The following is a 25118-nucleotide window of genomic DNA, read 5'->3' as shown; positions in this document are numbered from 1 at the left end:
TGCAAAGAAATTGGTTGAAATAAAGCCATCTCTTCTGGGTATTCTATGGGAGGGAAACACATTTTTGTTTTTTGTCGATCATTAGCATAAAAAATATAAGTTGCAAAAATACAATGTCACACTCTACAATAAAATGTTACAAAAAAGTTCCATTATTTTTTTTTAATTCATGTCTTCTTCACGCGTGTTATAGTGACCATAAGACAATGATTGAATTCCATCATCTAAGAAATATTTTTTGTCATAATATCCCGAGAGGCTAGCTTTATTTTGAAAAATCGTTTGCAGTTCGTGCTTTTTTGAAATGATTGAATATTGAGAATTCCTAATTAGGGAAGCATTTTCGAAAACGTTTTTATACGTTTCAAATCCAATGTTTTTGAGCGCGCTCCTTTTGATTCCTTTCGAGGTCTTTTTAACAGTATCACCGAAACGAAATGCGTACATTTTGCATTTCAAACCCACAAATTCCGATATGGGGGTGAGTGTCTCACTTTTCAGAAATCCCAGTTTTCCACGGTTTTCTTCATTAAACATTATATGATTGGGTTCGAAATTACTGCAATCCAAAATATCTAAAAAATTCGTTTTTAAATCACTATATACATCTTCAGTTGTTATATAGAGATACATAGAATCTGTATCTGTGTATAACAACTCGCATTTTTCTTTGTAAAAGTCTTTAAAATGGGAATAGAATAATTTATACATGTGCAACTTCGCTAATTCTAAAACGCTGAAACCTATATAAATCGGTTTATCTAGACACAAATTTGGATTTTTCATTTTGAAAACTGAAAAATTTTCATTTATTATTTCAAAATATTCCAGCAGAGGACTGTTTAACTTTTTTTGGCATTGTTCCTCACTAAAAACGCCCTGTACGCGAATGCGTTTCCTAACATTTTGACAGTTTTTTCCATAGAAAGCGTTATTCATCTTTTTAAAGAAAGATTTTTCAAATTCGCTAGACGCATTTTGTCTTTTCATATTATTGAAAGCAATGTATTCTTTAAGCCACGCTCGTTGTTTGAAAGCTAAAATTCTATGAATTTTCTTAATTATTAAACCCTGTTCTACGTAAAACTTTAGATTTAAATAATGAGCGATGTAGCTTTTTTTTTTTTTTTTTTTCAAAAAATTGGGTATTAATTTTTTGCATGGAAGTGTCGTCTCTAACTGAAATTTTTTGCTCAGGGTTTTGGCGTAAGGCGATAGCATGTCAAAAGTGAGTTCAAAATGTTCTGGTGCTAGCGGTAAATCATTGTGTTGGTCATGCAGATGGGAGGGATATAACAGATCGGATTCGATAATATACCCCACATCACCGTCTTCAACACAAGACAAAATATCAAACGCCTCCACCTCATTTTCCTTTAACCAGTAAAAACCTCCCAATGGCAGGTGCTGGCTCATTACACACCCGTATAGATTATTTGCGTCTAAGGCTAAGATATAGCTGTGTGGTAAATCGGGTTTATAACTCTCGGGGATATAAGGATTATTTGCAAGAGCATAACGTCTACCCAGAAAACAAATATCTCCTCGCATTTGGTTTTCAAACCAAATGTATTGATTCACATCTCCTAGAAGCTCTAATTCAATTTTAGACGCTTTCAGTCCGGCATTCCACGTTAATTCGGCAGCCGTTATAAAATGTGCAGCTGGTAATATTTTAGAGCGGTGCGTCTGAAGGATAAAAATACTTCGGCTAGCAAAATAACATCTGTATTTTGATATAACTCTAAGTAATCGGCAAAAGTGTTACATCCAAACGAATGAAACACGTGTGTGGCATGTGCATAATCTTCGTCGGAAACTGCTTCTCCTTGTAATACATTATTAAACGCGCTCTGCGGTGGAAGCGAAGTTTCATCCAACACCGATGTTGACGCAAAATATGAGTAAGGAAATACGCCTTTCCGCAATAACAATTCTCGTTGGGGATTTTTCTCAAAAAATGCATTAAACAACTTAAATTCGTGTTGTGACGTTTTCAAATTCGACACCAAAGTGTCCAAAGACGCATCTAAAAAGTGAAACGAATCAATAAATTTCATTTCATCTAGTGTAAACATGGTGAATTTTTCCAAATTCACCGGAATAATGTTAACTTTATTTGCATACATTTTCGGCATGTGTTTTAGTAACAGGTGACTATCATAATTCCTGAAATTATGAATTACCACCGGAATGTAGTTTGACACTTTAAAATTCAAATTACAGGAGCGATGTGCAAGACCTCTCACATGCCCATCACTCCAGTGGCAGTGATCTCTGACCCGAACATCGCCTTCTAAGAAAGGATTCAAACATATATGACATATATTTGAAACGTAACTTTTTTCCGACGTCTCCTGCATCGGTAAACACTCTTTCATCTTTTGCAAAATTTTAGATTTGATTTCGCTCAACGTTGTGAAAAAATGTTCCATTACATTCTCTCCGCAAAAATATTCATGAAAAATAATCTTGTCTTCCACGTCAGTAACTATTAGGGTATAACTAATAGGAATATGCTGTTCAATTGGGGTAGTATGACTCTGTTGCGGAGAAAGAAACGCAGTTTGAATCTTGCGCGTGAGGCATTCAAAATCGGTAAAGACACAAAAAGGATGATAATGTATTTTCATTAAATTTGTAAATTTAAGAAGTGTGTTTTTAGGAATGCTAACTTTCTGCGGTTTGTTTTCATTGCAAAGAGTTTTGTGATACTCTAACGTTTCCCTTCTCTGAAACCCACTTAAACAAGTTTTACAAAAAAAATTTACTCGTTTTTCGTTTGCGTGTAATAGACGATTAAAATTTCGAATACAAAAGAAATGTTTTTGAAAATATAGCAAATCTACTGTTTTTGTCGCATTTCGCTTTTCACTTAATTGCAAAGGTAATATTTCATTTTCCTCATATCCATACACGTTTATGGATACATCGTTCAGGTTTTCAAACATTTTTACATCGCCTAACGCTAAGGGAAATTTGAGGGATCCTAATTTAAAACGTGATATATCCTTTTTACACAAGTAAGCCTTCTGAGGATTTCTAGTGAATTTCGGAAAAACACTTGCGGCAACAGAATATAAAAAACAATTGTCGTCACCACATTTGATATTTAACAACGCTTTTCTATTTTTTAATCCCGTCGGTGAAGCGATGTTTTTACAACCACCGCGATTTTCCCGATAGTTTCCAACGTGAAGTCAAGGTACTCTAACTTTTTTATTTTCCACCCGCTTCCATTACGCACAAAATTATCTATCAAATTTAAAATCTTTTTAAAGCATCTGTCAATGCTTTCGTAGATTTGGTTAGAGGATAAAATCCTTTCGCAATGAGAACAAAAATAAAAACACTGATTAATTTCTTTTTCATCTTTCCCCAGTTTCTCAAAACATATTTTCAAACATATTAAAATCCTGAGTCTTAAACTCGATCTAGTATTTAAAATGTTTTATATGGCAGTGCATGCCGTTCTGAATATCTCATACGGATCTTTCTGAGAAGCATCGAATGTTGTTCTTAAAGTGCGCAAATAGCCTCGGTGGGCTTGCGCTAACTGAATAAAATTCATCATTTGAAAAAAAAAAAATAATAATAATAATAATAATGGAACTTTTTTGTTTACAATATTATATAAAATTCATATTAATTTACTAACTTCCACTACCGCTTTCCAGCAAAATTAGCATTTTGATATTTTTTTTTAATTTTTTTTTTTTTAATTTTACATACAGTGACTCTTAATCACCCCCAAAGCTTCGATTATACGATCAATACAATTCATATTTATATTAAATCTTTTGGGGGTGGCGGCGGTTTCGGGATACACCCTTACAAATGAAACATAATTGACATTTTTGAAGTCACAAGTTTCTATTGAAACATTTTTTCCAATGTATATTTTAATTTTTTTGAGTTTTTTGCGGGAGGTTTCGCCTTCCTCGGGAGCGAGGTTTAAAATAAGATCTTCCGACGGCTGCACATCCCCAACGTGTCAACACATCTACGTTTGCGTTCTAAAATAAACTAATTTTAATTATAATTTTATGCTTAACATTTATCGCAGAAAGTATTTAACAATAAAAAAACAATAACACACACATTCACAAAAAAAAAAAAAAAAAAAAATTACGTTTCACTCACCATTACGAGCTTCCATTGTAATCCTTATGGAGGATGATAGCACCAACCTCACCGCTTCGAAATGTAATGATCAAGTGAAAGTTTCACAAGTCTCTCCTTGTGCGCTTACAGGATGTTTACGCTTTCAAAACACGTATTTAATCAAATACTACTTTCCCCTCCCCCTCAAAATCTTAACCTTGATCTAACCTTTCTCAAGGAAAAGCGACCATCTCGTTCCTAATTTAGCAATGCAGAATATTATTCCAGCCCACTCAACTGAAATCAACCCTTTCAAATGCGCATATTACATTCGGATCGTGAATTTTAATTAAATCATTTCCCCCCCCCTTTTTTTTTTACAAGCCTCTCATCCTTCATTTAACCTTTTTCCTCCCTCATTACATTAAACGCACTATTTTAGAAAAACATAGTATATGACAAACAGTCTCTCCTACATTACCGCCTACTACTACATTAGCTCATCCAAGTACTTTTGAAGGTCATGGACGACTGCACTTCCGGGTTGCAGGGATACTCAAATCCTAACTACTTGTCACCTATACCTTCTACTTCTAAAACCGCCAATTTAGACGCGCATTTAACAGTTCCAGTCTTAGGCTTAACATTCCTTGTGAGAGGATATGTGAGAAGTTGCGCCGGAATCAATAATAAGCTGATCATGCACAAGATTTCCAGCCATAAAAGATATTACAGGTGACTTTATACTATTTGAATTTGCCTACCGTTTAGGATAATGAAAACATTCGCTTTTGAAATGACCAGTTTTCCCACAGTTATGACAGACGCAGTTCTTTTTTCTACAGAATTTTAGAGAATGTCCTTTTCTTTTAAAATAAGTACAAACCAGTTCTTTACGAGCACTAATAAAAACAGAGTTGTCCATATTTGGGTTAGAATACTTATTTTCACTTTTGTAATCGAACATAAGGGATTCACAATCAATAAGCCTGTTTGTAACAAAATCCAAACTCACATTATCAGTTTGTTGATTTTCTAGTGGTGCTTTAACATTTTCATATTCCTTTGGCAATGATATTAAAATGTAGATAATAACATCAAAGTCACTTACTTTAGATCCAGAGACGCGTAGATTACTAATTAAGTTCATTATGCTGTCTATATGTTGTCTCATTGACACATCTTTAGATTTTCTTATAGCAGCTAAGCGCTCACGCGTTAACAATTTGACTCACTGCTTCAACAAGAATAAATTCTTTACTTACTAGTTTTTTCGTATACTTTTGTGCTATATATATTTTAAAATTGCAAATCTCCAATTGCAAACTAGTTGATGCGTACTTTTGTTTTAAATAAAACTACTTTGCTTGCTTTGGCAGAGTGGTGGTTATGAAAAAAATTCTTTTCTTGTTGTTTTATGGTTTGCTTTGTATTTAAATTGTTTCTTCCGTTTCACTGCAAAAACTTTTAAGAGCGTAATCTGTATTTTCTGATGTGTCAAATATTAAAAATACGTATATTAATTAAAAACGTGAATTCGAAATATATGAAAAGCTTCTTATACTTTAGCTTTCTCGAAAGTCTTCTTAGAAGTTACTCAGAGAAAGGCTGTGATCAAGTTAAGAAAACCATTTGTGATACATGCAGGTGATAAGGACAATGCACATTTTCAGCCCTTTTGACAAAGAGTAACCATAACTGATGCAAGGGTTTATGAAAGCGAAGCAATGCCAAAAACGCAGCATTTTGTGATGTGTCAAATGTGAGAAATATGTAAGGTTTATTCAAATGAAATCGTACGAAATGTTACAACCAAACCGGTTGAAATTTGAATATGCCGCTTTGGGATAACGTAGTGGGACATCAAGAGACGTGAGCGCATTATCCGAAGTGGTTGTTCCCACGCGCAAGAGCCCGCACATGACTTCGGATTGGAGTAGGCAGTGCGTGTGATGACGTTTTCGCGACTCGACGACTGAAGAGGAATATTTGTTACCAATACTTATATCGACTGTAAATAGAATAGAAAAAAATACAAAAATTTTGATATCTTTTCCTAAAATCACGATATTTGTTTTTATATTTTTGTATCAAATCAAAACATAATCCTGCTTATTTTTTTTTTTTTTCAAATGTTAGGGTTATATTTGTCTAGCGGGTTGAAATAAAAACGACTGCATGCATTTATTTGCACTTGCTTTATCTGACGTTTAATATTAATTAATTTAAGAAATAGCTCTTGTACGGCTATACACCTTTTGTGAAGTATCAATAAACTCCCGGGGCGCCCTTATGGGGCTCCAGGGAGTTGTTGTGTTTGGATAGGGGAGGGCGTGAGACATATGCCTGTTTACCTGTGTTGGACGCCAGGCGTCCCCGTCCTCTATCACCTGTCACCTGACAAAGTGGAGCACGAAGTGTTGCCGGATTTGTGGAAAATTTTAAAACGGAATCTGCAGATGATTTCTAGAAAGATTCAGTCCAAATCCGGAATCGCCAAGACTTCGGTGATTCCAGACTTTAGAGATTTCTTTATTTCAACTTATACATGTAAATCCAATAACTTAAAATGTAGAAATTATAAAATTAACAATGTGAAATAACGTAAATATGATGAACTGATGGAATCATAATTTATCAATACCTCAATACTTGCTTGCTTATTTTATTTAACATTTCTTTCTTGTTAACGTCCATTAAGCATTTTCTGTTTATTAAACGATATATTAATAATTTTACTTCAAATTTATCGATAGACAAAATTTCTTATTTAGTTACAAAGTCACAATATTAAAGTCCTGTCATTGCCATGCTGAGAATTCCAACTAAACTCTCACTGGAATTCTTTCCATTCTCAAATACTTCTTTGTCAGTTTCTTTCCTATTAGCGGCGATATCTTCCGAGTTTTAAACCATAAGACAAATACTGCCGACCGTTAGTTGACTGCTGATTAGGACATCGTCATTTGAAAGGAACACTTCTAACACGTCCTTTTGATTTATAATTAATTCACATTTCTTCACAGATTCGAATAAATAGGAAAATTTACCTTCTTTCAAACTCTACGGTAAAAGTAAAAATGCTGTTTTTCCTAAGTTTGAAATTCTACTTTTTTAAGCTCTAATTGCACCAAAACACTTATAGAAGACAAGATAGAAATAAGCTTTCGCTTCGCAGTTCTTCCTACAGCTCCGAAATTATAAAATATTTTGCCCATAAACGTAAACTCAAATTTTAATTTTGAGAAAATAGCTGTAAAAAAGGAATCTACAAAAAATAAGAAAATTACTTCAGCTTTTCTAAGATTTTCCGCAAATGGACTTTGGATACAATCATTTCCCATTAGATAATCCTCCAGAACGGCATCATTACCCTCAGACAGAGAACTCCTGCGTGGTATTCCGAAATAATGGAAACCTATTAATCGATCATCCATAATTTAATATAAAAGTTTTAATCTTAAATCTCGGTCTGTGGAGAAACTGAAAACCCAAATTTACAGCCATCATTGTATTACCTTCTAAACACTTACCAGGTAACAAACACGATCTTAAAATCTCGAGTAACAAAACGCAAGATGACTGCAAGTTTATAACAATACAACGTCACATGCTTCGTTTTATAAATTTCATTTCGTTTTAATTTTATTTATTTATTTTTATAAATAGGAACTAGGCCTTAAACAAGAACATACCATTCACTGAGTTTGCTTCAAAAAGTTTAACTCTCTCCCATGCTATACCTGGGTGTCCCTCAAAATTTATTTGTTATTGCAAAGTGTTTGCACTTTAACGTGCTATTTTTGAAGGCGTGCTGCTAATGTAAAGTGTACTTGGATTATTTGTGATTAAGTAACGGTAACAATACCTTGTATAATGCTTATTTCATGTATTTCACAGCACAATTTGTGTCCGAAATGGTAAATATGCTGTGTGCGAGACAATACCACCTTCACTCTAGGAGATTGAATTTCTCTCTCTCTTTGTAACTGTTCCCTATATATATGAAAATGAAAGTCTGGGAAAAAACTGTTAGCTGTCACAGAATACATAGGATGTACCGCCCCGTTTTTTTAATGTTGCCATCAAAAAGAGAACGATAACGATATGTAATAGTGATTCACGAACATAAATTGCTTGAACATAAACCGCGTGCACTGATAAAGGACGAGCAGTCTCGTAGTTTAATCATCGTGCAAACTCGACACATGGTTGACTTTCTCTCTTGTTAACAAAAGCTAGTTTCTCCTAAAAATTCCTCACCAGATACATGGCTCAACTTAAGCTGATAGCACTCGCTTGCGTTGCTCTAATTAACTAAACCAGCTTTCAGTAGTGCTGGAACAAGTAAGTGAAACACCACACCAAATTTTTTATATTTTCTTTAACTAGATAACGGAACGGAACCAACGGATTGAGATTGTGCTTTACATGAATCTTACAAACAATGTATGATCACAGTGATATACAAGGATCCAAGGATTAAGTATTTCGGAGTGCAAAGGGTGCAGTAACCTCTAGCTACATATCAAAAAATTAAAATAGTTGGCAGAATTCAGAAAGGATACAAAATAGGCGCTAAGGAAACTAAAAGAGGAAGTTAACGTGACGAGAAAGTTTAGGGAGTAGGAAGAAAAATATTTTGGAATACTAAAAGATTTATAAAAATTAACAATGGGTTAGCGGGATTCTGTTTCGGAACCTTTCGATTCGGCGTCTAACAAGCTAAACACTGGACTAGGTATAGAACGTATATTTCTGTTTGTTGGATTTCAAAAATTGTTTCGAGATTTTAGTATTTTATAAACACATCAATACAAAAGTAAAAGCGAAAAGCAAAGCGATTAAGATTTAAAGCATCTTTGGTAACATGGATGTAAAATCAAATAACATAGTCTGAATGAAAACTTATGCCGAATTTAATTAACGCAAAATTTCAATGGTTAATTTTACGCTAACTTACCGAATTCAGTAGCTCTTACTATTACGCACTGCACGCATATAGAAAGACGTTTCTGTTGTTTCGTAGAATATTTGATTTATTTATTCATTATAGAGGGGCTCTAAAGAGAAATTTAATTAACACGACAATAAATTAATTTACGATGCTAATTTAAAGGGTTTTGAGGTTTGCTTGATTGCGAAGGAAAAAAGAAGCGATGTAAATATTGTTCACTAACCAATGACAAAGCAGCAAATATCTGCTGTACTCACATCCGACTGTACAGAATTGCATGTTGAATGAATGGTATTTTGGTAAAATGATTTTCATGCTAAGCAAAATGTTTTCACTTTGGATCAGTTCAATAGCATAAGTAATGCATATTAAAATATTTTATTAATATTAAGGTATTTTCAAATAAAGTTTAAAAAATTCAGTTTTTTAAAAATTTGCTAATCTATTTCTATTCTACAAATTCAGTTTGATTTATTGCATCTTTCTGTATTATAATTTAATTTTTTATTGAAAATAATATAAATTAAGTACAATTTCAGTAGCATAAGTATACATATCTGAGAGATTATTATATGTAATTTAGGATTTAGTAACTGTTGTTGTAAAGGGCATAGAAAAGCAAATGTTGACATTTGAATACCATTTACTCTTCTTGCAGAATTGCCTCCTCATGATGTCTGTACTTATAATGGTCCAAACCGTATTGAAAATTCCATAATTACAATTATGCAAATTTTCGCAATACCTTGGCATAAAGATCTGAGTGCAAAATATATAACACTTTAAGACCTCTAATATGTTGATAATTTTCATTTCACTAATTGTTGTCCTCACTTACTTTTCGGATGCTGAATTTGGAAAACTGAATTCAGTTATCTATTGCTTTTATATATTTGGGAGAACATGTAAAATTTTGAAATTTAATGTAAAACTAGATAATTAAAGTAATGTGTATTATAATCATGTCTTCGTCATTTATATTTTTATAGGCATTTTCCAAATTTGATAAGAAAAATAAGATGTAAGGGTAAACAATGGGAAATGCTACCCACTATTAGAGAAACACAATATATCAATAATCAATGGTTAATTTTAAATTAATCCTTTCCGAAAGTCTTAGGAGTAACTCTGATTGTGTGGATCAGAGTTACATAATGCAGATACGTTTTACTAAATGATGTTTTTTAATATTAAAATTTTTTTATGCAATTAAAGATAGCCTTCTTAAATGAAATGCTGATTTATAAAAGATTAAGAATATAGAATTACTGCTGTTTGGTGTTTCTTTTAAGTTTGTTTTTTAGTATTTATTTACGTTTTCAAAAACCTAATCTATCCATGCATTAGATACCACAATTTTTGTTTAAAATTATGTTCTACGTTAGATTATCTAAAAGAAACGAAATTTAATTGAATAGAAATGTAAATCGCATATTAAATTTTATGATTAAGGTTTATTATTATTATTGGTAGTTCTTTCAAAAGCGAATTCCTTCTACCTTCCAGTTTAAGAAGGATAAAGCCATTGTACAAGATGCATGTTAGTTTCTGTTCAATGGCATTTAAATTCCATTATGAAGAGCTTTTGTTTTACCAGTCACTATTTCTAATTTATGTAGTCATTGTTATTATTGATTTTAAATTGGCTGTTCAATTAACGTGAGATGCATCAAACCAAAATATTACAGACTGCCATATATACTATATAAATTAGCATGCAATCGTTTGTTTTTCAGCGGGCGAAACATTTATAATATTAAAGCATCAGCTTATAAAAGCGCTTTTAAAATCATTCGGTAAAAAATAAAATGTGTGATAAGCTTCAATATGCTTTGAAAACTTTAACAAGTTTTAATGCACATTTTTGATCGCTAAAACTAAAATTCCCCTCCTGCCCTGTTGTTTGACGTAGTTAGCTTTTAACAGAAAAACCTGTCTTCGGAATGTTCTGGATATTCCTGAATACCAAATTGTTATTATTGTTATTATTATTATCATCACAGTTTAATTTTTACTTTTTATTTGTTGGGGCTTAAAACGTCTAGTGAAACAAAATATGAAGTCAGTACTCCTTAGTTTTCCGAAACTAAATGTCTAAATTTGTAACCCGCTGACGAGTCGATTTTAAGCATTAAAGTATAAATATTTAATTTATATTTTCATGGTTTTTTAATTTAAAAACCATTTTAATTATTATTATTAAACTAAAGAGAATCAATCTTACGCTACTTGGTCAATGAAAGCCTGGGCAAATTTGTTCTATCTGTTTTAAGTGAAGATTAGAATTTTCGGTTTGAATGAAAATTTTGAAATATAATTTTTCGAAACGAGTTTCGATTCCAAAAAAGTGATGGGTTTTAAAATCAATTATATTCCAATCTATTATTTAATATGAATAATTAACAAATTGCTGATCACCAGTTTTTCGTCTCATTTTGTGGTATAAATATATGGAAAACGTTGCTAATTGAGACTTCTTTTGAAACTGCTCTGCTTCTTAGATGCAAAGCGGTGGGTTTTGAAATTTTATCAGGTAATTGTTTGTTTCGTAGCTAGGTTCTCTTTAGAATCTACTTCGCTGTCAAACGTGTTCGCGATGTACTATTTTAGAACTTTGATTTGTAATGTAATTGACGAAGTATCACTTAATTTATAAATGCGAAAATTGTAACAATATTAAAAAATAAGACATGTTTTGTTGAAAAAGTATGCTTAAACCAGCACGGCTTTTCAGTTCACATATGATCAGCAATTTGAGAGTTTTGAAGATTTTACGAATATTCAAGTTTGGCTAGATATAAAACCGAGTTACGCTTCATTCAGGAATTTATTTTAAGCTAAACGCTAACCGGAATGATTTAAAAACCAACCCTTTTATATAACAGTAGAGATAATTATTCATTTTTCCCAAATATGACTGGGATATTGACTGGGATTTCTAATAGAAATTTCTGTTTTGCATAACATTTTCGACATTAGCATTAACAACTGCCAATCGTTATTAAAATGATGATTGATAATACCAAGAATTTTCAACAGAATTCAAATTTTCTGTACTATCATTGGAAGAAAGGTATAAGGGTACATAAATAATTAAACAAAATTTATCCCTCAACCATCACTTCAATATCAATTCCTCATAGCTTTATCCGTTGACGGAAGTGTCCCATATGACAAAAGTAATAAATTCCCTTTCTGAAAGCCTTTCATTAACTAAAGAAAGACACCGTTCTATTCCTTCAAATACATCAAAAGTTTAATCACACTATTTAATTAACTGCGCTAAAGACAGTAAATACAAAATTCAATTTATTCTTTTTAGATTTCTTTCATATCTTTCTAGATTTACTTCTAAATGTGTTTCTTTTTGCCTAATCCTAATATATAAAGACATATAAATATATATAGATTTATATAGATATTTCGACAGACCTCGTTGGTATACAAGTAAATAAAATGCTTGCGCAAATGAATAAAAGACTCCTTGTAGTTACGATTTCAATGTTTCATATACAGAAATTTCGGTTGAGACATAATAATCATTTAGATTTGCTCTCTCCGAGTAATGTTCGTTTATACTTGTATAAAATTTGTTCCACACAAATATTTCCACAAAATTATTACAATGTTAAGCATTTTCTCCTTACTTGTATTTACGTTCTCTCTGCTCAAGAACTCAGTAAGGGACTTCTCACCACAACTCCCACATTTGGATAACCTTAGGTTATTGGCAAGTACTACCTAAATAGTAGACACCCAGTATAATCGCATAGATGTCAAAGTGTAATTATTATGTTGTGTTTTGTTTTCAACCTGATGTCACAACCCAGGGTTTGCATAGCGGTTTCGGCCACTACACCCCAGCAGTAAATATTAAAAGTTGGTGGCAGCTTTTAGGGATTGTTCCTGAGAGTAAATTTAGGAACGGACTTTTTCGCCTGTGAACTTGAGTTTTATGTTAACAGTCAAGACTTTCTTCTCTTCGAGAACGATCTAATTTTGCGTGCAAGGACAGTTCGCGTGGGGAAGCCTCTTCAGTGACAAGTGACAGTGTGTCAGAAGGGAACGCCAGAGGAAGCGTGATCTAGTGCTACAAAATAGTGAAATTTCCCGGAAGAATATCCAAGTAGTGCCAGGAGAGTCAATCGAAGGCGTCTTCAAAATTGGCGAGTACCATTTTTGTGATTTCGGAGAGGTTATGCCAGTTATTCGACACTAGACTTATTTTGGATATAGAGCAGGAAAAGATTGCCTCTTAATTAGCATTTTCTTATATACGCTTTGTTTGTAGGCATAGGTATTATCATTAAGTGTTGTAAGGCAATTCGTGTTCAGAATTGTTAGGGAATTATTCAGTTTTGGAGAGATAGATCTGTTGTTGTTTTTGTGTTATTGTTTTTCGGGGTAGGTTATTTTTCTTTAATTTTCCATAATCGGTGAGTTTATGAAGAAATTTACTAAAACTCTGCTATTGGAGTTAGCGGAGGAGTTTGAAACAAATGTGTCTCAGGCAAATAGAGTAAGAGAAATTAGGCAGGCTATTCTAAATGCCGAGGACTATGAAAAAGAAGCTTCGAAAGAATACGCGGCAAGAATTTGGGCTGCGGCTGAGCAGAGAAAAGCAGAAGAAATAGCCGAGCAAGAGAGAGCAGAGCGGGAACGTGAACAAGAGAGAGCGTAACGGGAACGGGAGCGAGTTTTTGAATTGGAAAGGTTAAAACTGATGAATGTGGTTCAGACTAAAAGCCTAGCTTCCACGGTTTCGAAAGTTGAACAGTCTAGAGAAAAAAAAGTTAATTTGAAAGATCAAGTACCGCGTTTTGAACCGAGTAATATAGATATTTCATTATTCTTTATGCTATTTGAGAAACGAGCTCAAAAAGAGAACGTTAATGAGATTGATTGGGTCTCTCAATTAATTCCTTTATTACCTCACGATGTAGCCCAGTTAATAGTGAAAGAACCAGCAGATAAAGGGGATGATGATCAGCATGTTAAGAAATTACTCATGCAGAGATTCAACTTAGTTCTTGGGCACTAAAAACAAAATTTGAAGAACATTCTAGAAAAACGGAATGTTATGGGTGGATTTAATGTATGAAGTGAGAGTGCATTTAGAGAATTGGTTTGCTTCAGTAGAAGTTCAAGATTTTGAAAGTCTTAAGGAACTTATGCTCACCGACCAAATTAAGCGGCGAGTCCCTCTAGAAATAAGAGAGCACTACTTAGACAATTGGGAAGAATTTAAAACAGCTTCCATTTTAGCAGAGAAATGCGACAAGTATCAGGCTTTGCGAAGAGATACGAGGAAGTTAGAACAGTGAGCGGGGTTAAAGAAATCATTTGAGAAAGATAGAGAGCGGTATATAAATTCTAACTGTAGTTATAATCAGAAAATTAGTGGTCATCAAAGAATTAAATCAGAGGAGCATAGAAAAGTGGAGGCTCCTAAAAAAAGCAAGTTCTCAATGAAGCAGGTTTCGAGAAACAGCGGAAAATAAGGTGTTACCAATGTGGGATGGGCGGACATATCAGACCTAACTGTCCATCGCTGGAAATGAATAAGGCTAATCTGGTGAATAATCTAGGAACGGAGAGTTGAGGAAAATGTTTTGAGCCGTATTTCAAGAAAGCAGTAATTAATGGGATAGAGAGAGAATATCTGAGAGATACTGGAGCTGGTATAGATCTGTATAATAGTACTTGTATTAATACTAGTGACTTATTAGGGAAAACTGTATGGGTGAAACAGCCTTTGGACACAGAGTGTAAATGTTTACCTTTGGCGAAAGTCACCATTGAAGGTGATTTTGGTGTGGTCACCACAAAGGCAGCGGTTACTCCGGTAGAGTTAGATAAACAGTACTATTTGTTAGGGAATATAACTGCACAGTTGATTGAGGAAATTAGGGAACGACAGGTTCTCTTGAATGCTGTGGAGACTCGTAGTTAGGCGAATGCGAGCAGGAGTTTAGAGAGAGCGAGTGCAAAAGACTTCGATTCCAGATCGGAAGAAAAGAAAGAGATAAAGAGTGAAAGGGGCGTCAATAATGAGCATTCGGAAGAAAAGAAGTTAACCAGTAATACGGAGGAGGCGATTAAAATTGCAGACATCAGTTTATAAGAAAGGTCTATCCCTGCGGATGTTTCGCCAGCAGAATTCTTCGAAGCACAAAAAACTTGCGCTAGTTTAGCGACCCTGTGGATGAAAGAGGAAAGTGAAAATGAAAAAAGTTTATAATAGTCAAGGAAAGACTATTCAGAGTGGCAGGTTCTAAAAAAGGGAAAGATAAACGTCAGTTGTGTCTGCCTCTCGTTTTTAGGAAAGGGATCTTGAAGTTATACCACGAGGAAATCCCTGGTCATTTAGGGGTAACAAAAACAAAGGATAGAGTTTTGACACACTATTTCTGGCCTAATTGCTACCAGGAAATTGAAGAATTTGTGAGGACGTGCGATATTTGTCAGCGTGTAGGTCACAATAAGGATAAAAAGTAAGCCCCTATGAAGAAAATGCCTGTTATATCAGAAGTGTTTAGCAGATTAAATATTGATGCAGTAGGACCTCTGATCCCTAGTTCGCGTGAAAATAAATACTTAATTACGTCTATTTGTGTTGCTTCCAAATATCCAGATGCCATTCCTGTACAGAATTTAAACTCTAAGAATAATTTAAACTCTAACTTTAAGAGCGTGCACGGAGATATGCCGCATTTGTGACACCTTTTGGATCTTTCATCCCGAAGAAAATGATGTTTGGGCTTTTAAATGCGCCTTTCTATTTTTGTAAATTGATAGCTCAAGTTTTAGGAGGGCTGGACAATTTTGTTCTACCGTATATTGACGACATCGCAGTCTTTTCGCCGACTTGGGCAGGCATATGAAGGATTTGGATGTGGTTTTAGGTCGCCTTCAGGAGGCTAAATTGACTGTTAAGCACTCGAAATGCAAATTCGCACAAGACCATGTGAAATTTCTGGGTCATGAAGTAGGGTCTGGGAAAAGGTCGCCTAGTGAGGCCAAGATTCAAGCAATCAGAGATTTTCCGATCCCCACTACTAAAATACAGATACGTAGCTACCTTCGTACTGTGGGCTACTATGCAAGGTACATAAAAGACTACGCCAGTATTGCGGCATCTTTGACAGACGCTTTGAAGGGAAAAAACAAAAAAGAAAATGTGATTTGGACAAAAGAGTGCGACGAGGCTTTTAATAAACTGAAGACCAAACTAGTAAAAAATCCGGTTTTATTTGCCCCAGATTATTCTAAAGAATTTATTGTGCAGACAGATACCAGCTTATATGGTGCGGGTATTATGTTGTCTCAAATTCAGGATGGAGAGGAACACCGTATGCTGTATCTTAGCAAAACGTTTACTAAAGCGGAGCGAAATTATAGCACCATTGAAAGAGAACTAGCGGCCATTATTTATGGACTGAAGAAACTAAGTCATTACTTAGACGGACAAAAGTTCAAGATCCAGACGGATCATAATCCATTGACTTTTTTAAACAAAACGATGGGATCAAATTCTCGTTTGACTCGCTGGACATTGTGTCTCCAACAGTACAACTTTTAAATTGTTCATAGGCCAGGCAAATTACACGGTAATGCAGATGGCTTGAGTCGTGCCCTAGTCTAGTGACTGAATATCACTAGTGGATACAAAGTAAGGTAAAAAGTAATGAAAATGGGTGAAAATGATTTTTGTAGAGTTTTGGAATTATATTTGTGTAGATTCAAAATTGTTTGCATTGTGTGTTTCATTTTCAAAAAAAATTGTTAAAATTAAATGATTTATCTTAAGTATAACCATTGTGTAAAATTTGAGGAATATGCTTTGTATAAGGCACACATTAGGAGTAGTTTAAATTATTTTTGTTGTATTTGTGCGGTTATGTTATCTAAAAATAAGCGCAGGGTAATGTAACTGGTTTCTCTATTATCATTTAAATGGTTACCACTTGTGTTTTGAAAACAGTGAAATGTATTTAGAATTTTTCCTTCCATAGTCAAGAAAAATTTCTTTATGAGGGGAGGAATTGTGATAAGGTCACATAAAAGAAGAAGAGACTGAAGATTAATATGGACAAGGATGTCACGTGAGAATAAGCTGAAAATTATTATTTTTTTAACTTACAAACACGTTTTCAATAGTTGTTAAAATAGTCTTTATTAAAATAATTAAATCGTTGGCAATGTTAAAAACGCAAGCTCGAGAGCCACGTGCGAGATTGCTCTCGCACGTAAAATGTATAGAATTTGATTTCTGAAATAGATAGGTTTTTCTTTGCAGAATTGTATGTAGCCATTTTTTTAGCATTCAATAAATTTTATTATGCTGTGTTTTGTTTTCAACCTGATGTCACAACCCAGGGTTTGCATAGCGGTTTCGGCCACTACACCACAGTGTGATCTGAAAAAAAAAATATGGAATTAAAGTAACTTACCCCCAAAGGATAACACTTCAAATAATGTGAATTGAGAGAAATTTATTATATCTTGAGACATCGTGAAATTTTAAATTAATACTAGTATAAATCAAGAAAACATCACCAGACAGAAGATATTAGCGCGAACATACAGCAGCAAGTATCAGTTCTACCATTTTGAGTCCTAACTTTTCGTACAAGAAATGCGTAATATTCCAATCTAAGTAAATCTCAGTTCATCTTCGTTAAACAGAGTTTCATGATAACAAAATTCAATTTTTATAATGGAGGAAGTCGAGTTGACTGGTTATTCCTACATATTTTTGAAGAAACACAAGGCGAATTCCCGCACCATCTGAAGGGCACTACACGTACACATGAAGTCCTTTCGATGATATATCAAGTCGTAGAACATCATTAATTTACTGAAGTCAGCATCTAGATAAATTTAGTTGAATCTTCAGTACCACTTTCTATATTTTTAGACAAAATGCATTCTCTTCAAACTATACGGAGATGGTGGTCAGAAAGGTACGAAAAAGAACAAATTGCAGACACGCGTCATCCGCGGTGAGAACGGACAAAAGCCCGTCCTACACCTTCGGAGTCTAGCAGCAGAAGAAAGAAAACCTGTTGTAGTGGTCAATCCTGCTTTGTCATTGAGCGGTCTCAGTGAACAGACTTGATATTGAATAAATGTGGAGGCTTGCCTGCACACAAAGTATCAGTTTATGTCTCATTTCATCTTAGATGGTAACAATAAAGTGGTATTTTCACATTCAAATTTCCCATTTTCAGCAAGTCTCTATTTTGCCTTTTCTGCTCACTTTTTGAATATTTGATTTGGAGTGAAACGATCTTTAAGATAGTAGGTGTACTAAAATTTATAATCCTTGATACTTTGATATGTAATTAGGAAAATTCTTCAACGCAAGACAGTGTAGAAGTATTTCAGCTTACAGGGAAGTACTGCTATATGCGGTAGAATTACATCTGCATCAAGTTATGAAACCGGCCTTTCAATAGCTTTTTCAAATTTTCATGTGAATGTGGATTTCTGTTGAAAGTCAACTAGTTGCAAAAGAATAAAACTTCCAAATTTATTCTGAGGTGGTATAAAACAGTGCTGATGTGTTATCAAGCTAAATGGATCTATGAGCGGCCGAACAATAATTTTACTGAAACTGGTACTTCGAAGTTAAGTCGATTCTTGACAGACGGGCTGATTCCATGGACGTTTTCATGATATGTCATTGGTTTAAGGAATATATTAAGTATTTTCCCTTAAAAATCCTTCCAAGAAGGCATTCCCCCTAAGGCAGACAGCCCACGCGTTGCTTTGTCTTAATTAAATCGAACGCCTATTATGCTACATAAATGACATTGGAAGTGGGTATATATAGGCCTTGAATGTATAAGTTAAAAGAATAGATAAATACGTGATTTGCAGCCATAGTGTATAATCCATACACTGTAAATAATGTGTTCTCTTCAAGAGTCTTTCTTCAACTAAATATAGTTAAGTAAATATTTGTTTACTTGTATAACATACTGCTGATCAAAAGTTCACCCGAAATGCAAATTCTTAACTTTAATTTCATTCGTCGAAGTTCAGAAAGAAATACTGAAACATCATAAGATATTATCAACTCAACTAGATTATTCTTCACAGTTACAGAACAACAGCATTCAGAGCAGAGATGCTTTCTTGATTTGAAAAGATGAGTCAAATTATGGTGCATTTCGAAATTTTTCACGACAGATAATATATGCCAGAAATCTGAAGCAATGACTTGTAATATAATAAATAGTATGAAGAACATGAAGCTGTTTTCTCTTGTAGTTAAATTTCAAATAATTATGAACACACAGTTTATTTAACAGCGAAGTTAAGATTAATTTACTATAAGTTTGAATTAGGTTGATTATAAATCTCTTTTTGAACAAGACAGTACTGTTTTACCAAGCGTTCCTTTAGTTAAAGCCTAGCTTCGTCTCACTCCAAAAAAATCTTTAAAGTATATTAAACTGTAGAATAACTATAATAGATAAGGTAGAAATGTTTTCGAGAAACAACCTCGAAACTTTTCTCTGAAGCAAATTTATCGAGAATTTCCCTCAGAATATCTCGCTAATTTCAGAAGAATTCCTGTTATATCACAAATATAGTTTTTCTTTTCAAGTTTACCAAACTAATTCCTAAATTTCATACTTTCTATTATACATGTTGCCTTGTACATTATATTTAAATATATTTATAACTTATACCTATGAATTAAATTTACAGAGATAATACATTTGAAAACTTTCCTGAGCTTTCAAATCCAATCTCTTAAACTACTAAAAATGTTCAAGAGACCTAATTCAAAATAGAGAAATCTAGTCCGACTTCACCGCGAATTCGCTACAATAAACAACTGCAGTTTTCTGAACAAAACTCATAAAACAATTTAAATTGAGGGGTTTTCATGCCGCTTATATAAGCTATTTAAGTGCAATAGATTTTTCTTGTATTTTCTCGAAAAGCAAAAGCGTACAGTTGCCATATATCTATTTATTAAATGCGCGTGTTCCTCTATTTTTAATTTTTCCGGCGTAGCTTTCCCTTCAAATAAGTTTCCTGCTGAGTCACATGGGGAAATGAAACAATTTAATAACAATTCTATTAAAAATATCAAACTAAGTAAATTTATACAAAAAACTGTAATAATATATTCCTAGTTTTCCCCATTGTTTATACAAAGCAAAATATTTTTACATCTTATTTTTCTAATTCAGTAAATGCTTACAAAAATCAAAATGAGGAAACCATGATATTAATATATATTATTTTATTGATCTGATTTTAAATTCAAATTCAAAATGTTACAGGTCTTCTCAAAATTATAAAAGCAATAGAAAACCCAATTCAGAATCCGAAAAATAAGTCAACAATTAGTAAAATGAACATTAATACTAATAATAATAATGGTTTGAAAATGGCTACATATTTTTTCTTTTTTAATTTCAATAATACCAAATTAAGTATAAAATATTAAATTCAAATGCCAACAGTAAAACTGGCATAAACAAGTTTTATAGGAGTAGCAAATAATTTAGCAAGTGAATTGAATTTTTATACTACATGTGACAATAAATAACATTCTGGTATAACTTGCCGCCTTTCATAACAATGTAAACAATTACTTAACAACAAAAAGTTTCTTTCTTACTGTTGAGTTGAGTTGAGATGAAGCATTCAACTTTATTTAATGTTATCAATTATATTATAAACAAAAATAATTAAAAGCATGTCCTAAAATATCTTCCACATAATGCCTCTTTAACATTAATTCCTCTGTCCTTTTATTGAGAGCATACTTTAGATACTTATAAAGTTTACTTAATGCTAAGACAAACAGCCTCCTAAGTATCTCTAAAGGAACAGCTTCATAATGGTGCCAACACCTTCATGCAAAAGCCGGCTACTGTTTGAAATACAGAAATGTTCATAAAAGTGCCTTTACAAATCGTTTTTTCAACCCTTATGAAGACCCATTTGTAGCTTGTTCCTTCATAAGTTTGCTGCCCATGTAGCAGTCGTATCTATCCAGATTAGCAAAATAAATGAAAAATTTACTTACATTACGGACATAAAGGTCGACATCAGGAAGGTAGCTTTTTGTATATATTATAAATTAATTTGGATAAGGATGCCAAGACCTTTATATCAAGATGCAATTATGAAAATTTTCATAATTCTAATTGCAACATTTTGAACATGAGTTGGACAGATAAAAATATTGCCATCATTATGAAACATTTCTCCAAGAACAGTAAATGGTATTTAAATGACACCATTTGCTATTCTATGCTGTTTGCAACAACAGTTATCAAATCTTTAATTACATATAATAATCTCTGATATGTATTTTTATATGAAGGAAGTTACACTTAATCTGTAATACTTTCATAAGGCAAGATTACTTTATAATACAGAAATATACATTAAATCAAGCTGAGTTTTAGAATAGAAATGATAAAATTTTCCAAAAATGAGTTTTTTTACCTCAGTTGATAATACTTAAATATTAATAAACTATTTTAAATACATTAATTAACCTATTGAACAGAGCCAAAGAGAAACATTTTGCTTAGCATAATGATCAATTTACAATAATAGTATTCCGTTAACATGCAGTTATATATGAAATTTAAGAAAAGCGAATAATTTGTTCAACTTAATATTTAGACAGGCAATTTTTTTTTTTTTGAATTTTTTTATTGGCCTCTAATGCATTAGAGCAAAAAGGAGAATGAATTATAAATATACATATTGCGGTTTAAAATTTTGTCTTAATATCTTATGCTTAAGATTTACACATATCAAACTGAGAGTTATTTTAATGAAATGCATGGAGAGGTATGTACTAAATTAGCACCACGACCAATAGCACATTTTATTTCGAAAACGTCTAGAATGAAATATGATAGCAGAATGTAATATCCTCATTTACTAAAACAATGTAAGAATAAAGAACATAATATCTAAGGATCTTCAAAGATGATATTGTTAAAAGCACAGAAAAATTCATTTTCAATTTCATGTCAAATTCATTTAAGGACGAATTCAATCTTGTTTTGTCAAGAATATTGGTACTAAATCATAATGCAATTTCACACCTGACATGTGCCAGAATTGATTGCTTAAAAACTTAACTTATGAAGTTAAACAGAATGCGAATTCAAGTAGCCTAGTACTATTTGAACTAATAAACAAAGTGATGTTTTAGTACATGACGATGACTAAAACATTCTGGTTTTTTGATTTAAAATAAAAGTTAAAAGTAATTTAAATTGCTACATTGGTGATGTTATATGGTTAACATTATCTTTTGCTTACTTTTACTTTATATAAGTACTAAAACATATTTAATACCAGGAAGTTTTATGAAGTTTATTCTGCGACAGATTACCTTTCGAATAACTGGAGTCTAACTAGAACAATTACTTCGATTGCCTGCGAGTGAAGTCTGATAGAAGGCTGTATTCGGTTATTGACAAATTAAAGCTAAGCCTTCTTTTATCAAATTAAAAATGTAACGCTTGTCATGGAGATAAATATTTGTTTCAAGCTTATATTTGCTAATTTAAGTCCTTGAGCATTTTAAATAACAAAAAACAATCGTTTGTTTACAGCTGCAACGTTGGAATCAAAACTTTAAAAATTAATTCCGAGTTTCAGACGACTATAAAAGAATTTCGCATTTAGGAAGTTTGCGACAACTATGCATAAGTTTTACTAACTCTTACATTTTCATGTCTGCAATCTTTTAAAGAAAGATTGCCGCAATTTTTGCTCAGATCAGAAAGTTAACAAATCTAAGCTCAGAGTTGCAGAGCTTTAAAGAAAGAATATAGCTTGGCTAGTGGAGTGTTTGCTACTACGCTTTTTTAAATAATTGAAATTTAACTACAAGAGAAAACAGCCTCATCCTTGTCAATAGTACTTTTAATGCAACAAGTCATCGTTTTTGATTTGTATTCTGTTTTCGGTAATAAACTTCAAGAATGAAGTAATAATTTTTTTTTTTTTTTGGATTTTCACCACACTTCTTTTGTGATTACAGTTAAATAGTTGTTAACTTAACTAATTTTTCAAAAAGTTAAGATAATTTAGAATTTTAACTTATTAGGTTGTGTGTTCACAAATTCACAGATTATTTTGCATTGTAATAAAGTTTACCCAACTCAAGCGAATACATTTTGCAAATTAGGTTCCCATACGGTTTGCGCTATCTGAGGTTAACAAGAAGAATGTGATTTCCGAGCAAATGATACAACATAAGAAACCGAAACTTTGTTAAGAATTAGCATTTCATAGGACGAAAAAACACGAATCCTGAAAGAAGCCGTAGGAGAAATTTTACACGACCTCCGATAACATTTTCCATTCACTTAATTAGAATTATTATGGCTTTAAATGGAGTTATAGACTTGATTATTTATATGGCCTATCATTGTAATCGTTGTTATAATATTTTGTTTTCATAATTATATTTCACTTTTTACTACCTTTAGCTTTTAGCTTTTTACATACGAGTACTTTTAGCCTGTATAATGATGATTGACATGTTGTTAAGAAAATAAAAAAATACCTTGTTAGAATATTAAGAATTTTCAGAATAGGAACCAATTTTTCGTACCTATTTGAGTCACGTAAATAATGTCACACTTGTAGAGATTAATATTAAAATATTGAAACTGAGAACTGCTCGTGCAGAAAATCTCACAAATTCTTCGTTCAAAAAACTGTACGATATTCTCGTTCATTCATCAATACCAGCATTCATCTCTGATAACTTTTTAAGAAAATCTGTGAGAACTCTGTACTAGCTTTTAAACAAATGAATGAAACTTATACAGGCTGCGCTGCCAAATTCTTTGGAAATTGCATTCTTAAAATTAAAAAAAAAATTAAAATTTCTTAATGAAATTTGTCTCACATGGAAATAGGTTTCCATTCCATGATGACATCGATATTTAAAATAATAATTTATAGTTTCAGATCATAAATATTATGATAAAAATTATAAACCATTTGTTACTCACTAGTTTTCTCATATACTGTTGCGCTTTATGTATTTTAAATTGACGACATACCGTGATGTTTTAAAATAGGTATTAAATTTTTTATTGAAGAAATTGTTTTGCCTGTTTGTGTCAGAGTGGTGCCTATGGAATGAAATATACTACTGTTATATGTATTGCATTGTTTTTGTGTTTAAGTTGTTTCTTCAGTTTGCTTCCATTGTAAGCTTTCATGAAGGTAATTTTGAAATCTGATTCAGATTGTGCGTTATTTTCTGATTAGGTCTTATTTACGTCTGCAGGAAGTGCCAATATTTAAACATTAAAGCTGTGGAGATTTTTAGACAGAAATTCGTTGGTGTACGAGTAAAGAAATGCTTGAACAAATGAATAAAATACACCTTCGAAATTTCACATGCAGATATTTTGGCTGAGACCTAATAATGATTTAAAATTGTTCTCTCAGAGTGATATGTGTTTTGTCCACACAAATGTTTCCACAAGATTCTTACAACAGCACATTAAGCACCCCCCTTACTCATACTTACGCTCACGCGGCTCGAGAACTCAGTAACGGATTTCTCACAACAATACCCACAGATGGATAATTTTAGGTTACTGGGAATTACTACTTAAAAGTAGAGAAGAATTTTGGAAAAATTTGAAATTTTTTTTAATTCGAAAAACTAAATTTCCGAAGTATTTGACGGTCGAAAATGCCTAAGATGCATTCATTTGTTTAAAAGTTAGTAAATTGTTATCACAGATTTCCTCAAAAAATTTTTATTAAATAAAATACTGACCGAAAGCAATGAAGGGGAATATCATGCATTTCTTTAGAAATAAAAGACAAGGTGAGATTTCTTGCACAACGAGTCTAAATTTTGATATTTTTATATTAATCTCTACAAATCTGACATTATTTACGTGATTCAACTAAGTACGGACAATTGATTCTGACTGTAAAAAAAATTAATCTGCGTTTTGTTGAAAGATTTTTTTCTTAATCAACATGGCTGTAATCAATGTGAGCACTGATTTAATATTCGAAG

Source organism: Stegodyphus dumicola, chromosome 9, assembly GCF_044657685.1.
Source record: "Stegodyphus dumicola isolate Sdum_Otavi_A_Nest chromosome 9, ASM4465768v1".
Taxonomy (NCBI): Eukaryota; Metazoa; Arthropoda; class Arachnida; order Araneae; family Eresidae; genus Stegodyphus; species Stegodyphus dumicola.
The sequence above is the reverse complement of the archived record's forward strand: the minus strand, read 5'-3'. Positions refer to the sequence as shown.